The following is a 15,685-nucleotide window of genomic DNA, read 5'->3' on the forward strand; positions in this document are numbered from 1 at the left end:
GTCTCTCGTAGAGTGTAAGGTCTTATGGTCAACGGAGTCCTCTCTCTCATAGCGTGTAAGCTCTACTGGTCAGCAGAGTCCTCTCTCTCACAGAGTGTAAGGTCTTACGGTCAGTGGAGTTCTTTTGTTTTCTCTTCTCTCCGCCATGTGTATTTTCCAAGCAATTTCAACTTTTTTAGTATTGAGTTCTGTGTGAATTCATTTGCGATGAATCAAATTTGGTGAATTTTAGTTTGAAAAGATCAGCTCATCCTCGCTTCCCATACTATGTCTGCACACATCACATCCCCCTCTCACCATACTGTGTCTGCACTCATACCACCACTCGCCCCCCATACTATGACCGCATACATTCCCCCTTCACACCACATACTGCGTTCGCACCCATTCTCCCCATTCTGTATCCTCACCGATTCCCCCAGTCACCATACTGTGTCTGCACCCATCTCCCCTTCATACTTTCCCCCTCGCTCATCATACTGTGCCCACACCCACATCCCCACTCACCATACTGTGAATGCACCCATCTCCCGCACCCTCCCCCACACTAAAACTGCCCCATCCCTCCTCCACCTTAAATATCCCCCACCCCTCCCCCCACACAAACTGCCAAACCCACCCCCACACTAAATCTCCCCCCACTCCCACACTAAATCTCCACCACCACTCCCGCACACAAAAACTGCCCCACCCTCCCCCACACTAAATCTCCTCCCTCACTAAATACCCCCACACTAAATCTCCACTCCTCCATACTAAATCTCCCCACACACTAAATCTCACCACTCTAAATCTCCCCACACCTTCACACTAAATTTTGTCCACCCCTCCTCCCACGCTACATCTCCCCTCCTCCACACTAAATCTCCTATACCCCTCTTCCCAACAATAAATATCCGCCCACCCCCCACTAAATCGCCCCCACGCAAAATCTGCCTCACACCTCCCCCACACTAAATCTCCCCTCCCCACACAATCTCCTCCCACAATAAATCTCCACCCCTCCTTCCCACACTAAATCTCCCCCACACGAAATCTCCCCAGACTAAATCTCCCTCCATTCCTACACTACATGACCTGATAACGCTGCTGACGTCGCCCTGACCTGGCTATCAGAGCTTCAATTACGCAAGTACAATTGTTCACAGGAGTCAGTGCACTGCACCTTCTTTAGCTGGCTGTCTCCTTGACAGATAGCTTAGAGAATGGCCGACTACCAGTCCAGTGGGCGACAAAATGCAGCCCCGCCTGCTCCCCCTCTAGATTTGCCTTTGTGTATAAGGATTATCTTATCTGAGTCATGTGACCTTTGATACTATGATTATCGTTTCTGTATGCTGCTTGAAGCCTGTCTGTGGAGTTGTAGTCATGTAACCACTTGCTGATGACATAGCTGCCATGCAACTATCAGATGATTTTGGCGCCATGTCCTGAATTGGATGCATGCGCATATGAGATGCACTACCATTGGCTGATGAACCGACATATGGATATGTGATTCTGCAAGCGTCTGGGATTCACCTGAGGTTACCTGGACGACAAAGAAGCTGCATGGTGATTGGATAATAGAGCAAAGGGCCTATGGCTGGTCGAAACGTCGCATCTATGGCAGAATAAATGGAACCTTGAAGTTTTGTTCGCCTGAATTGGACGGTCACTCTTTGTGACTGCAGACTTGTGAATCCCCACATCGCGCGCACTGTGCGCTGTAAAGATTCGCTGGCGCCAGGACCAGGCGGTCTCGCGATTAGCATGCTTCCGGCCTCACTCAATACACTTTTATTAAGCAAGGCCGCACACATCTCGTCGGCACGTGACCGTACATCTGAAAATTGTATGACCGCCTGATCCCGATTCCAGCATCAGATAATCCTCACAGCGCACAGTGCGCGCGATGTGAGGAGTCACAAGTCTGCAGTGACATAGAAATGAATAAGGTCCCACAACAAGTGGGAAACGTCTCAGTGGTCATGTTCCTTGCCTATCATGGATTTTATAATGAACCCTGAAATTTTAAGTGGTTTATTTATTACTATACTTTGCTTATATAACACCATCATATTCCACAGCACTTTACAGACATTATTATCACTGGGGCTCACAATCTAGATTCCCTATCATTATGTCTTTGGAGTGTGGGAGGAAACCGGAAAACCCGGAGGAAATCCACGTAAACATGGGGAGAACATACCAACGCCTTGCCGATGTTGTCCTTGGTTGGATTTGAACCCAGGATTCCAGCGCTGCAAAGCAACAGTGCTAACCACTGAGCCACCGTACAGTGCTAACCACTGAGCCGCCATATACAGTGCTAACCACTGAGCCACCATACAGCGATAACCACTGAGCCACCGTACAGTGCTAACCACTAAGCCACCATACAGTGCTAACCACTGAGCCACCATACAGTGCTAACCACTGAGCCACCATACAGTGCTAACCACTGAGCCACCATACAGTGCTAACCACTGAGCCACCGTACAGCGATAACCACTGAGCCACCATACAGCGATAACCACTGAGCCACCATACAGCGATAACCACTGAGCCACCATACAGCGATAACCACTGAGCCACCGTACAGCGATAACCACTGAGCCACCGTACAGCGATAACCACTGAGCCACCGTACAGTGCTAACCACTGAGCCACCATGCTGCCCAAAAGATAACTGAATGCTGGACATTATTCATTTTCTAAATATCTCATGACTGCACAGCTTACTGTAGTATTTGGTGTTATTATTGGACGTACAGTAGTTAGTGGCTTTATTTGGGTATATTATACAGTACATTATTTTCCGTAGCTGCATTTATATGGCTAAAATACCCATGTGCAGGAGTTCTATCTGTATCATAGATACACGGTTGTATACAGAGAGTATTTTGCAGCAGGCCCCACAAGCCTATACCACCGGTTGCCATGGGTGACGGCTCTCGTGTACTAACCCTACGTGTTTGGCCTGCAATCTCTAATGGATGCCAGGCTACATCTATGTTACTTCTCATGGAACAACAAGTCTGTCTATGTATCGTCTTTGCAGTAGAGCAGTAAAAAGTCCAGATCTTCCTCTTTGGGCCTCATTATATCTGAGGTTTGGTCCTTTAGTTTTTTTCCACTCAGGACATCTGTGTATTAGGTGTCAGTCTGGCCCCACTTCTACCTCCTCTTTGTAACAGTGGCTGGAAGAGGTCTTCACATATAAAGACCCCCTGTGTTCTTGCTAATTTTCTGTATTCAGGAAGACCCCATAATGCTGATTTGCTCAGCGGGAAGCCATTAGGAGGGCATACAAAAGCCTGAAAACCCTTCCCACTCAATTAGGATGCATTTAAACAGCTGGGTGATGTGTGTGGGGCAGCAGTGGAGGATCTGCTTCCTCTTCTCTGTTTTAACCCTTCTGCTTCTATCATTAGGCCATGTTTCTATTGTATTGGTCTGACCCATTATTCAAGTTGATGTAATGAGTCCAGCTTCTTTTATGCAGTCTCCAACAAAAGAATGAATCTATCTATCTATCTATCTATCTATCTATCTATCTATCTATCTATCTATCTATCTATCTATCTATCTATCTATCTATCTACAGTCATGGCCAAAAGTTTTGAGAATGACACCAAAATTATATTTTCACATGATCTGCTACCCTCTGGTTTTTATTAGTGTTTGTCTGATGTTTATATCACATACAGAAATATAATTGCAATCATATTATGAGTACCAATAGGTTATATTGGCAGTTAGAATGAGTTAATGCAGCAAGTCAATATTTGCAGTGTTGCCCCTTCTTCTTCAAGACCTCTGCAATTCTCCCTGGCATGCTCTCAATCAACTTCTGGACCAAATCCTGACTGATAGCAGTCCATTCTTGCATAATCAATGCTGGCATTTTGCCAGAATTTGTTGGTTTTTGTTTGTCCACCCGTCTCTTGATGATTGACCACAAGTTCTCAATTGGATTAAGATCTGGGGAGTTTCCAGGCCATGGACCCAAAATCTCTATGTTTTGTTCCATGAGCCATTTAGTTATCACCTTTGCTTTATGGCAAGGTGCTCCATCATGCTGGAAAAGGCATTGTTGGGCGCCAAACTGCTCTTGGACGGTTGGGAGAAGTTGCTCTTGGAGGACATTCTTGTACCATTCTTTATTCATGGCTGTGTTTTTAGGCAAGACTGTGAGTGAGCCGATTCCCTTGGCTGAGAAGCAACCCCAGACATGAATGGTTTCAGGATGCTTTACAGTTGGCATGAGACAAGACTGGTGGTAGTGCTCACCTCTTCTTCTCCGAATAAGCTGTTTTCCAGATGTCCCAAACAATCGAAAAGGGGATTCATCAGAGAAAATGACTTTGCCCCAGTCCTCAGCAGTCCACTCCCTGTACCTTTTGCAGAATATCAGTCGGTCACTGATGTTTTTTCTGGAGAGAAGTGGCTTCTTTGCTGCCCTCCTTGAAACCAGGCCTTGCTCAAAGAGTCTCCGCCTCACATGCGTGCAGAAGCACTCACACCAGCCTGCTGCCATTCCTGAGCAAGCTCGGCACTGCTGGTAGTCCGATCCCGCAGCTGAAACAGTTTTAAGATATGGTCCTGGCGCTTGCTGGTCTTTCTTGGGCGCCCTGGAGCCTTTTTGACAACAATGGAAGCTCTCTCCTTGAAGTTCTTGATGATGCGATAGATTGTTGACTGAGGTGCAATCTTTGTAGCTGCGATTCTCTTCCCTGTTAGGCCATTTTTGTGCAGTGCAATGATGGCTGCACGTGTTTCTTTAGAGATAACCATGGTTAACTGAAGAGAAACAATGATACCAAGCACCAGCCTCCTTTTAAAGTGTCCAGTGATGTCATTCTTACTTAATCATGACTGATTGATCTCCAGCCCTGTCCTCATCAACACCCACACCTGTGTTAACGGATCAATCACTAAAACGATGTTAGCCGGTCCTTTTAAGGCAGGACTGCAATAATGTTGAAATGTGTTTTGGGGGTTAAAGTTCATTTTCTGGGCAAATATTGACTTTGCAAGTACAGTAATTGCTGTTAAGCTGATCACTCTGACATTCAGGAGTATATGCAAAGTGTCATTAGAAAAAATGAAGCAGTAGACTTTGGAAAAATTAATATTTGTCTCATTCTCAAAACTTTTGGCCATGACTGTATCTATCTATCTATCTATCTATCTATCTATCTATCTATCTATCTATCTCATATCTATCTATCTATCTATCTATCTATCTATCTATCTATCCCATATCTATCTATCTATCTATCTATCTATCCCATATCTATCTATCTGTCTGTCTGTCTGTCTATCTTTGTGGGACCCGATCCAGCAGCCACATCCCTAATTTTTGGCCATTGGATGGGAGCGCTGATAATCTCCTGGCATCTACATCTGGCATGGCATGATGTCACGATTAGAGATGAGCGAGTATTTCAATATTCGGTCCGGAAACCATCATCAAACATAAATTTGGTACAAATATGCAGCGCCCCAGGGTCCTGGTCATTGCAGTAATATCATTCTCCTCTAGGGGGGAGTGATGTTACGTTTGGAGGCAATAAAGGAGATCTCTTTACCAGGTATCACAAACATACAACACATTTCATACTCCAGTCCATCAGGGGGAGCTTTGCTCCTATTTATTAGGGCACTCTTCACAATTAGGGAAAACTGGTGGCCTGGATAGGAAGTTAGGCAGTTGCTGGCTGAGCTTTGCTCAGGTAGTTGGTCCCTGACAGGGGTGGGAGCCTGTCAGAGGCCTAGAGAGAAGGTCATGGAGCTGCGCCTGCCCCACGTGCGGCAGTTCCTAAGAAAGGACACAAACAGAGAGCTGTATTGTAGAGAGGGTGAAGAAGTCATAGCAAAGGAGTGGATACCAGAAGGAGTTCTGCCCTGCACAGGCTGCCTCCTTCTGAGGCGCAGGATCCCGGTAGCTGGAACACTGAGGGAGCAACAGTCCTTTATGCCTTGCTCCAGAGACCAGCAGAACAGCTAATTGCAAGTTACTGATCCGCCCCATACCCAGGAGGCAAGGTGGCACTCACGAGAGGATGGGGCATGATAGATGCCCTGTAAAAAGCTTCAAGCCACCAGTCATACGGGTTTGTCCTATCCATCTGGGGGACAGAGAGAGAGAGAGAAACATAACATCTACAACATCTGTGAGGACCTTATGAGAGGCTTAGCAGTAAGATACTACAACACCAAGGCGCTAAAGGAAGGCTACTGATTTCTATCTGGATAAGGGGACCCTGGATTTGCCTCCAAACCGGCCGGACTCTGCCTGCCCTGTGGTCTGGTGCTCTGGACTGTGGATGCTGAAGCCTTCAGTAAAGGTAAAGAGACTGCAACCTTGTGTCCTCGTTCTTCACTGCGCCTCACACCATCTACTCACTGAGAAGCCCTGGGGACACACTTTACCTGTGGGAAGGTATACCATCTAGCTGCCATAACATCACCCCAGCGGACCCCTAAAGAAGCGTCGGTCACCCTGACCGAATACCACAGGTGGCGTTACGAACATTATCCCTTTAAAGACCTTTCCCTTTAATACTGACGTCCCAGGGCCACGGACCGGGTCAGCCACCGTGACATCCCCCTTGAGATCCGAAGGATCCGGTACCGAGTACCCCTAGCCCTTGGGGGCGCTCCATATCTGGTACAAATATGGCAAATTCGGCTCCAGCCATCGTTTTCCGAACATATTCGCTCATTTTTAGTCACAATGACGACACGCTAGGCCAGCTAATGAAAAGTGGAGGACTCACATCGACGGCCACAGAATACTGTCTGCATGTAGCAACAATCTTTTTTAGCTCCCCCGTAAACATTTAGGCCGGGGTCACACTTGCGAGTGCAATGCGAGAAACTCACGCGAGTCTCTCGCCTCAATACCCGCCACTGCCGCTGGCACTCGGGACCTGAGTGTGCGGCTGTACGTATTTCTATGCAGCTGAACGCTCCAGCCACAAGTGCTGGCGGCAGTGTCGGGTATTGATGCGCGAGTTTCTCGACTTGCACTCGCAAGTGTGACCCCGGCCTTAGTTTCAACTCTGCCAAGCAGGCATGTCTAATGTCTATATTAACAAATAGGAGGAAAAAATGCAACATTGGCCAATCTGCTATGGAAAATATAGAGATATTATTTCTCCCACGCTTCCAGTTCTTCTTTTCTCTCACTTTTATGGACATCTTGTGAGTTTTACGTATGAACACGAGCAGTGGAAAAATTTCTTCTCACACTATAAAAGGTGGAAGAATTTTATTATTTTTCACTTTTACCAAACAGACTATAATAAAAGCCAGCACCTGCTATTTTATGTATAAAATATGGGAACTATGAGTTTGAGGAGAATATAATTCGTTTATTATAATTATTTTTTATTATTATTATACATTTTTATAGCGCCATTTATTCCATGGCGCTTTACATGTGAATACGAGGCAAATATAGACAAATACATTAAACATGAGCAGATAACAGGCACACGGGTACATAAGGAGGGAGGACCCTGCCCGCGAGGGCTCACAGTCTGCAGGGGATGGGTGATGAAACACTAGGAGAGGGTAGGGCAGGTTGCGCGGCGGTTCAGTAACTTCAGGATCACTGCAGGCTGTAGGCTTGTCAGAAGAGGTGGGTCTTCAGTTCTTTTTGAAGGTTTCTATGGTAGGCGAGAGTCTGATATGTTGGGTTAGAGAGTTCCAGAGTATGGGGCAAGCACGGGAGAAGTCTTGGATGCGGTTGTGGGAAGAAGAGATGAGAGGGGAGTAGAGAAGGAGGTCTTGAGAGGATCGGAGGTTGCGTGTAGGTAGGTACCGGGAGACCATGTCACAGATGTATGGAGGAGACAGGTTGTGGATGGCTTTGTATGTCATTGTGAGGGTTTTGAACTGGAGTCTCTGGGTGATAGGAAGCCAGTGAAGGGCTTGACATAGGGGAGAGGCTGGGGAATAGCGGGGAGACAGGTAGATTAGTCGGGCAGCAGAGTGTAGGATGGATTGGAGCGGTGCCAGAGTGCTAGAGGGGAGTCCAGAGAGTAGGAGGTTGCAGTAGTCGAGGCGGGAGATGATAAGGGCATGCACTAGCGTTTTTGCGGTGTCGCGGTCAAGGAAAGCACGGATCCGGGAAATATTTTTGAGTTTGAGACGGCAGGAGGAGGCAAGGGCTTGGATATGTGGCTTGAAAGAGAGGGCAGAGTCGAGGATCACCCCGAGGCACCGGGCGTGTGGGACTGGGGAAAGTTTATATTGTCACGTCCATGGATGTGGCTGAGAAGACAAGCTATAAATGCATAAAACAAAGCCAATATATTTAGCTTGCCCTACTAATAATAGAAACACGTGTTAGCATAACCAAATATAAGTTGCCATGTGAGCAGCCTGAAATTACAAGGATATTTTTTGTTGATCATATTCCTCAGGGGCAGGGCTCTCTCTCTGTATGCCATCCATTTACACTGATTGCACAATTATTAGGCAATTTATTGTTTTATGTTTTACATTTATTATTAGGCAATGTACTTTTGATGATTCATTTTATTATTGCACAACTACAGTGATGTCTGTCAATCCAAAAGGGCAAAAAACCTGAGACCTGAGTATTTAACCCCTGAAGCCCTGCTTTGTGTAGAACAGGCCATTGAATGATCAAAGCTTCCAGTCTCCCATGAAGAACATTGAAGCAAGTGAAAAGTAAAAAAAAAAAGTTTTAAAAAATATTTAAAAAAAAATAAAAGTTTAAATCACAACCCTTCCACACATTCAAAATAAAACAATTAAAAATATATTTTAAAAAAATCACATATTTGGTTATGCTGCATTCAGAATTGCCCGATCTATCAAAATATAAAAAGAATTAATCCGATCGTAAACAGAGTAACTAAAAAAAAACAAAAAAACGCCAGAATTACTTTTTTTGGTCAGAGCAACTCGGCAATAACGGGCCATGAAAACATCGTATCTGCACCAACATGGTTTCAATAAAAAACGTCAGCTCGGCACACAAAAAATAAGCCTTCACCCAACCCCAGATCACGAGAAATTGAGACATTACGGGTCTCGGAAAATGGCACCACATTTTTTTTAGGTAAGCTTTGGAATTTTTTTTACCACTAAAATAAAAAAGAACCTAGACATGTTTGGTGTCTATGAACTTGTACAGGAAAGAAATATATCTTGGTACCGTGTTAGCCAGTAGATAGAAAAATATTTAGAATTGAGAGTCCTCAGTGGTTGATACCTTTTAATGGCTAACTGAAAAGATGGTAACAAATTGCAAGCTTTCGAGACTACACAGGTCTCTTCATCAGGCAAAAACTAAAAGAAATTCTGAAGAATCACATATTTATGCACAACATAGCATAAAAAAAAGGAAAAACCATGGATAAGACAGGTGACATGAAGCAGAATTACCATGAGTGATAAACAGTTATGTCCATAAATGTTGGGCCACTTCTTAGATAAGGATTGTTTTATTGGGGTCTGGTTCTGTTGTGATGACCCCTCATAGTCTGAGGGGCAAGTTCCTTAGTTGATGTAAAAAGACATAAATCCATGCGACACATTCATTCCTGCAGTGAGAGTGTCAAAGTGGTAACAAATTGCAAGCTTTCGAGACTACACAGGTCTCTTCATCAAAGGCCGGCTTCACACTCAGCGTATGAAAATACGGTCCGTATATTACGGCCGTAATACGCTGAAATGCCCCGAAAATAGTGGTCCGCAGCTCCTCCGTAGGCAGGGTGTGTCAGCGTTTTTTGCGCATGGCATCCTCCGTATGTAATCCGTATGGCATCCGTACTGCGTGGTTTTCTCGCAGGCTTGCAAAACCAACATACCGCTATAGAAATGATCCATGTGTCCCAAAAAGAAAAAAAAAATATATATATACTGTCTATATATATATATATATATATATATATATATATATATATATATATATATATATGTCATTAGACACATATATGTATATATATTAATATTTATTCCAGCGCTATACAGCTTGAAAGCCGGTAATTCAATTACCGGCTTTTTCTTTCTCCTTCTTGAAACCCGACATGATTTGAGACATGGTTTACATACAGTAAACCATGTCTTCTCTCCATTTTTTTTGCAGATTCCACACTACTAATGTCAGTAGTGTGTATCTGGAGGAGAGAAGGTTTTTCCACCAACATAGAAGAGGATTCTTTACTGTTAGGGCAGTGAGAATCTGGAATTGCTTGCCTGAGGAGGTGGTGATGGCGAACTCAGTCGAGGGGTTCAAGAGAGGCCTGGATGTCTTCCTGGAGCAGAACAATATTGTATCATACAATTATTAGGTTCTGTAGAAGGACGTAGATCTGGGTATTTATTATGATGGAATATAGGCTGAACTGGATGGACAAATGTCTTTTTTCGGCCTTACTAACTATGTTACTATGTTACTATGTATCTGCAAAATTTGGCCGTTCTAGCTCTTAAAATAAAGGGTTAAATGGCGGAAAAAATTGGCATGGGCTCCCGCGCAATTTTCTCCGCCAGAGTAGTAAAGCCAGTGACTGAGGGCAGATATTAATAGCCTGGAGAGGGTCCATGGTTATTGGCCCCCCCCCTGGCTAAAAATATCTGCCCCCAGCCACCCCAGAAAAGGCACATCTGGAAGATGCGCCTATTCTGGCACTTGGCCACTCTCTTCCCATTCCCGTGTAGCGGTGGGATATGGGGTAATGAAGGGTTAATGCCACCTTGCTATTGTAAGGTGACATTAAGCCTAATTAATAATGGAGAGGCGTCAATTATGACACCTATCCATTATTAATCCAATTGAATGAAAGGGTTAAATAAAACACAAACACATTATTTAAAATTATTTTAATGAAATAAAAACAATGGTTGTTGGAGTATTTTATTCTACGCCCAATCCAATCACTGAAGACCCTCGTTCTGTGAAAGAAAAAACATAATAAACCAACAATATACTTACCCTCCGCAGATCTGTAACGTCCAACGATGTAAATCCTTCTGAAGGGGTTAAAACATTTTGCAGCAAGGAGCTTTGCTAATGCAATGCTACTCCTCGCTGCAAAACCCCGGAGAATGAGTCTAAATATAGATCAATGAGCTATATTTAGCTTCATTTGCGGTGAGGCGCCCTCTGCTGGATGTTCATAGATCGTGGGAAATTTCCTAGAAAGCTCCCAGGCTTTCTAGGCAAGTTCCCACGATCTATAAACAGCCAGCAGAGGGCGCCTCACCGCAAATGAAGCTAAATATAGCTCATTGATCTATATTTAGACTCATTCTCCGGGGTTTTGCAGCGAGGAGCAGCCTGCATTAGCAAAGCTCCTTGCTGCAAAATGTTTTAACCCCTTCAGAAGGATTTACATCGTTGGACGTTACAGATCTGCGGAGGGTAAGTATATTGTTGGTTTATTATGTTTTTTCTTTCACAGAACGAGGGTCTTCAGTGATTGGATTGGGCGTAGAATAAAATACTCCAACAACCATTGTTTTTATTTCATTAAAATAATTTTAAATAATGTGTTTGTGTTTTATTTAACCCTTTCAATCAATTGGATTAATAATGGATAGGTGTCATAATTGACGCCTCTCCATTATTAATTAGGCTTAATGTCACCTTACAATAGCAAGGTGGCATTAACCCTTCATTACCCCATATCCCACCGCTACACGGGAATGGGAAGAGAGTGGCCAAGTGCCAGAATAGGCGCATCTTCCAAATGTGCCTTTTCTGGGGTGGCTGGGGGCAGATATTTTTAGCCAGGGGGGGGCCAATAACCATGGACCCTCTCCAGGCTATTAATATCTGCCCTCAGTCACTGGCTTTACTACTCTGGCGGAGAAAATTGCGCGGGAGCCCACGCCAATTTTTTCCGCCATTTAACCCTTTATTTTAAGAGCTAGAACGGCCAAATTTTGCAGATACACACTACTGACATTAGTAGTGTGGAATCTGCAAAAAAAATGGAGAGAAGACATGGTTTACTGTATGTAAACCATGTCTCAAATCATGTCGGGTTTTAGGAAGGAGAAAGAAAAAGCCGGTAATTGAATTACCGGCTTTCAAGCTGTATAGCGCTGGAATAAATATTAATATATATACATATATGTGTCTCACTGACATATATATATATATATACCTATTCTATGTGTACACATTTATTCTACCTATTGGACTGTAAGCTGTCAGTGTGATTTTACTGTACACCGCACTGAATTACCGGCTTTTCTCTCTAACAGCGCTGCGTATTTCTCGCAAGTCACACTGCTTGTCCGTGTGAAATCCGTATTTTTCACGCTTCCATAGACGTTCATTGGCGTATTTCTTGCGCAGTACGGTGACAAACGCAGCATGCTGCGATTTTGTACGGCCGTAGAAAGCCGTATAATACTGATCAGTAAAATACGGCAGATAGGAGCAGGGGCATAGAGAATAATTGTGCCGTATTTTTTGCGAGTTTTACGGACGTAGTTTCTGCGCTCTTACGTCCGTAAAACTCGCAAGTGTGAAGCCGGCCAAAGACTAAAAGAAATTCTGAAGAATCACATATTTATGCACACTTTGACACTCTCACTGCAGGAATGAATGTGTCTCATGGATTTATGTCTTTTTACATCAACTAAGGAACTTGCCCCTCAGACTATGAGGGGTCATCACAACAGAACCAGACCACAATAAAACAATCCTTATCTAAGAACTGGCCCAATATGGTTCTGTTGTGATGACCCCTCATAGTCTGAGGGGCAAGTTCCTTAGTTGATGTAAAAAGGCATAAATCCATGAGACACATTCATTCCTGCAGTGAGAGTGTCAAAGTGTGCATAAATATGTGATTCTTCAGAATTTCTTTTAGTCTTTGCCTGATGAAGAGACCTGTGTAGTCTCGAAAGCTTGCAATTTGTTACCACTTTGACACTCTCACTGCAGGAATGAATATGTCGCATGGATTTATGTCTTTTTACATCAACTAAGGAACTTGCCCCTCAGACTATGAGGGGTCATCACAACAGAACCAGACCCCAATAAAACAATCCTTATCTAAGAACTGGCCCAATATTTATGGACATAACCGTTTATCACTCATGCTTCATGTCACCTGTCTTATCCATGGTTTTTCCTTTTTTTCCCTATGCTATGTTGTGCATAAATATGTGATTCTTCAGAATTTCTTTTACTTTTTGCCTGCTGAAGAGACCTGTGTAGTCTCGAAAGCTTGCAATTTGTTACCATCTTTTCAGTTAGCCATTAAAAGGCTCAACCACTGAGGACTCTCAATTCTAAATATTTTTCTATGAACTCGTAATGACCTGGAGAATCATAATGGCAGGTCAGTTTTAGCATTTAGCTATCATGGTAAAAAAAAAAAAAACAATTGAGGAATTACGGTACACTTTTTTGCAATATCACCGCACTTTGATTTTTTTTTTCCCGTTTTTTCAGTACACGATATGGTAAAACCAATGGTGTAATTCAAAAGTACAACTCATCCCACAAAAGACAAGCCCTCACATGGCCATGTTGACAGAAAAACAAAAAAAAGTTATGGCTCTGGGAAGAAGGGGAGCAAAAAATGAAAATGCAAAAATAGAAAACCCTATGGTCGTGAAGGGGTTAAGAAAATAAAAGTGAGGTTTTGTCCTAGGAGGATATCGGTGAGAGGAAAATTATTGGGCAACTATTACTGTCCAGAATTATTATGCAACTAAATGAAGTGTACATTTTCCCATCTCAAATGTTTATTTTCACCTGTTACAGCGAGAATAAGAACCAAATGGCTCAAAATATACAACAATATATGGAGTGCCCCCGTGAGCAGTGGGGTACTCGGTACCGGGTCCTTCGGTTCTCAACGGGGAATGACCGACGCTGCTTTAAGGGGGTCCGCTGGGGTGATGTTATGGCAGCTAGATGGTATACCTTCCCACAGGTGAAGTGTGTCCCCAGGGCTTCCAAGTGTTTAGATGGTGGATGGTGTGAGGTGCAGTGAAGAACGAAGACACAAGGTTGCAGTCTCTTCACCTTTTACTGAAGGCTTCAGCGTCCACAGTCCAGAGCACCAGATCACAGGGTAGGCAGAGTCCGGCCAGTTTGGAGGCAAATCCAGAGTCCCCTTATCCAGGTAGAAATCAGTAGCCTTCCTCTAGCGCCCTGGCCTTGCTTTCAATCACAGTCATAAGCCTTCCATCCATGGCATCTGTCACTTCCCAAAATTGTTGACAATCAACTTTTTAGGTAGCAGTAACCCCGGCCCCCAGACACTGATCAGAGAGGTGACTGTTTTCCTTCCCCATAAATCTCCCAGAAATTCATAAATTTATTTGCTTGTAAGAAGACAAAGTTCACGCATAGGCAGCATCAATAGTAAAAAGAGAAAGAGAGTGCATGCGCTCTTTGAAAAGACGGGACCCGTCGCTGGATTCCTACTTTTCACAGGCAGCGACGCATCCTGCGCCCATAATATAATAATAATAATAATAATTTTTATTTATATAGCGCCAACATATTCCGCAGCGCTTTACAAATTATAGAGGGGACTTGTACATACAATAGACATTACAGCATAACAGAAATACAGTTCAAAACAGATACCAAGAGGAGTGAGGGCCCTGCTCGTAAGCTTACAAACTATGAGGAAAAGGGGAGACACGAGAGGTGGATGGTAACAATTGCCCATAGACTTCCATTGTAGCCAGTGGCGGGCAGCGCAGGATGCGTCGCTGACCGATTTTCCGATGTGCAGAAAAAACGTTCCTCTGAACGTTTTCTCTGCCCGACGGACCTTTTTTTAATGCAGGATCCAGTGCACGACGGATGAAACATGAGGCCATCCGTCACAGTCCGTCGCTAATACAAGTCTATGGGAAAATGCAGGATCCTGCATTCTCAAAAAAAACGACAGATTGTGACAGGAGCTGAAAGACGGAAGTGTGAACGAGGCCTTAAGCCCCCATCACACATAGCGAGATCGCTAGCGAGATCGCTGCTGAGTCACAAGTTTTGTGACGCAACAGCGACCTCAGTAGCGATCTCGCTATGTGTGACACGTAGCAGCGACCAGGCCCCTGCTGTGAGATCACTGATCGTGTCGGAATGGCCTGGGCCATTTTTTGATCGTTGAGGTCCCGCTGGGTAGCACACATCGCTGTGTTTGACACCTTATCAACGACCTCGTTGACAGGACGTCCCATTGAATCGTCATGAAATAGCATCGTTCTACAGGTCGCTACAGTTCGCCGCATCGCTGCTGCGTCGTTGGGGAGATCGCACTGTGTGACATCTCACCAGCGACCACATAGCGACGCAGCAACGATCCCTGACAGGTCGTATCGTTGTCGGGATCGCTCAAGCGTCGCTATGTGTGACGGGGCCTTTACATGTCTCACACCCATAGATCTTAACGGCTCATTTACACATTAAATATGTGGACTTCTCTGAGATAAGACATCGGATCGCAGTATTATTTTATTAGGCTTCCTATGACCTATATGCCCGTATGGACGGCTCAGAAGGGTCGAAGCTACTGACAGATTCCCTTTAATTTAACCTTTTTAATATTAGCAACTAGCTGTAGGCAGCAACTGCCACTATAAATGAGATAGATCATGGGAGGCAGAAATGTTCACGATAAGAATATACTTTCTCCGTCTCCTCCGCAGTTATGCTGTGATCCTCTCATGTGACAAG

This window comes from Ranitomeya imitator, chromosome 9 (assembly GCF_032444005.1).
Source record: "Ranitomeya imitator isolate aRanImi1 chromosome 9, aRanImi1.pri, whole genome shotgun sequence".
In the NCBI taxonomy this organism is placed as follows: Eukaryota; Metazoa; Chordata; class Amphibia; order Anura; family Dendrobatidae; genus Ranitomeya; species Ranitomeya imitator.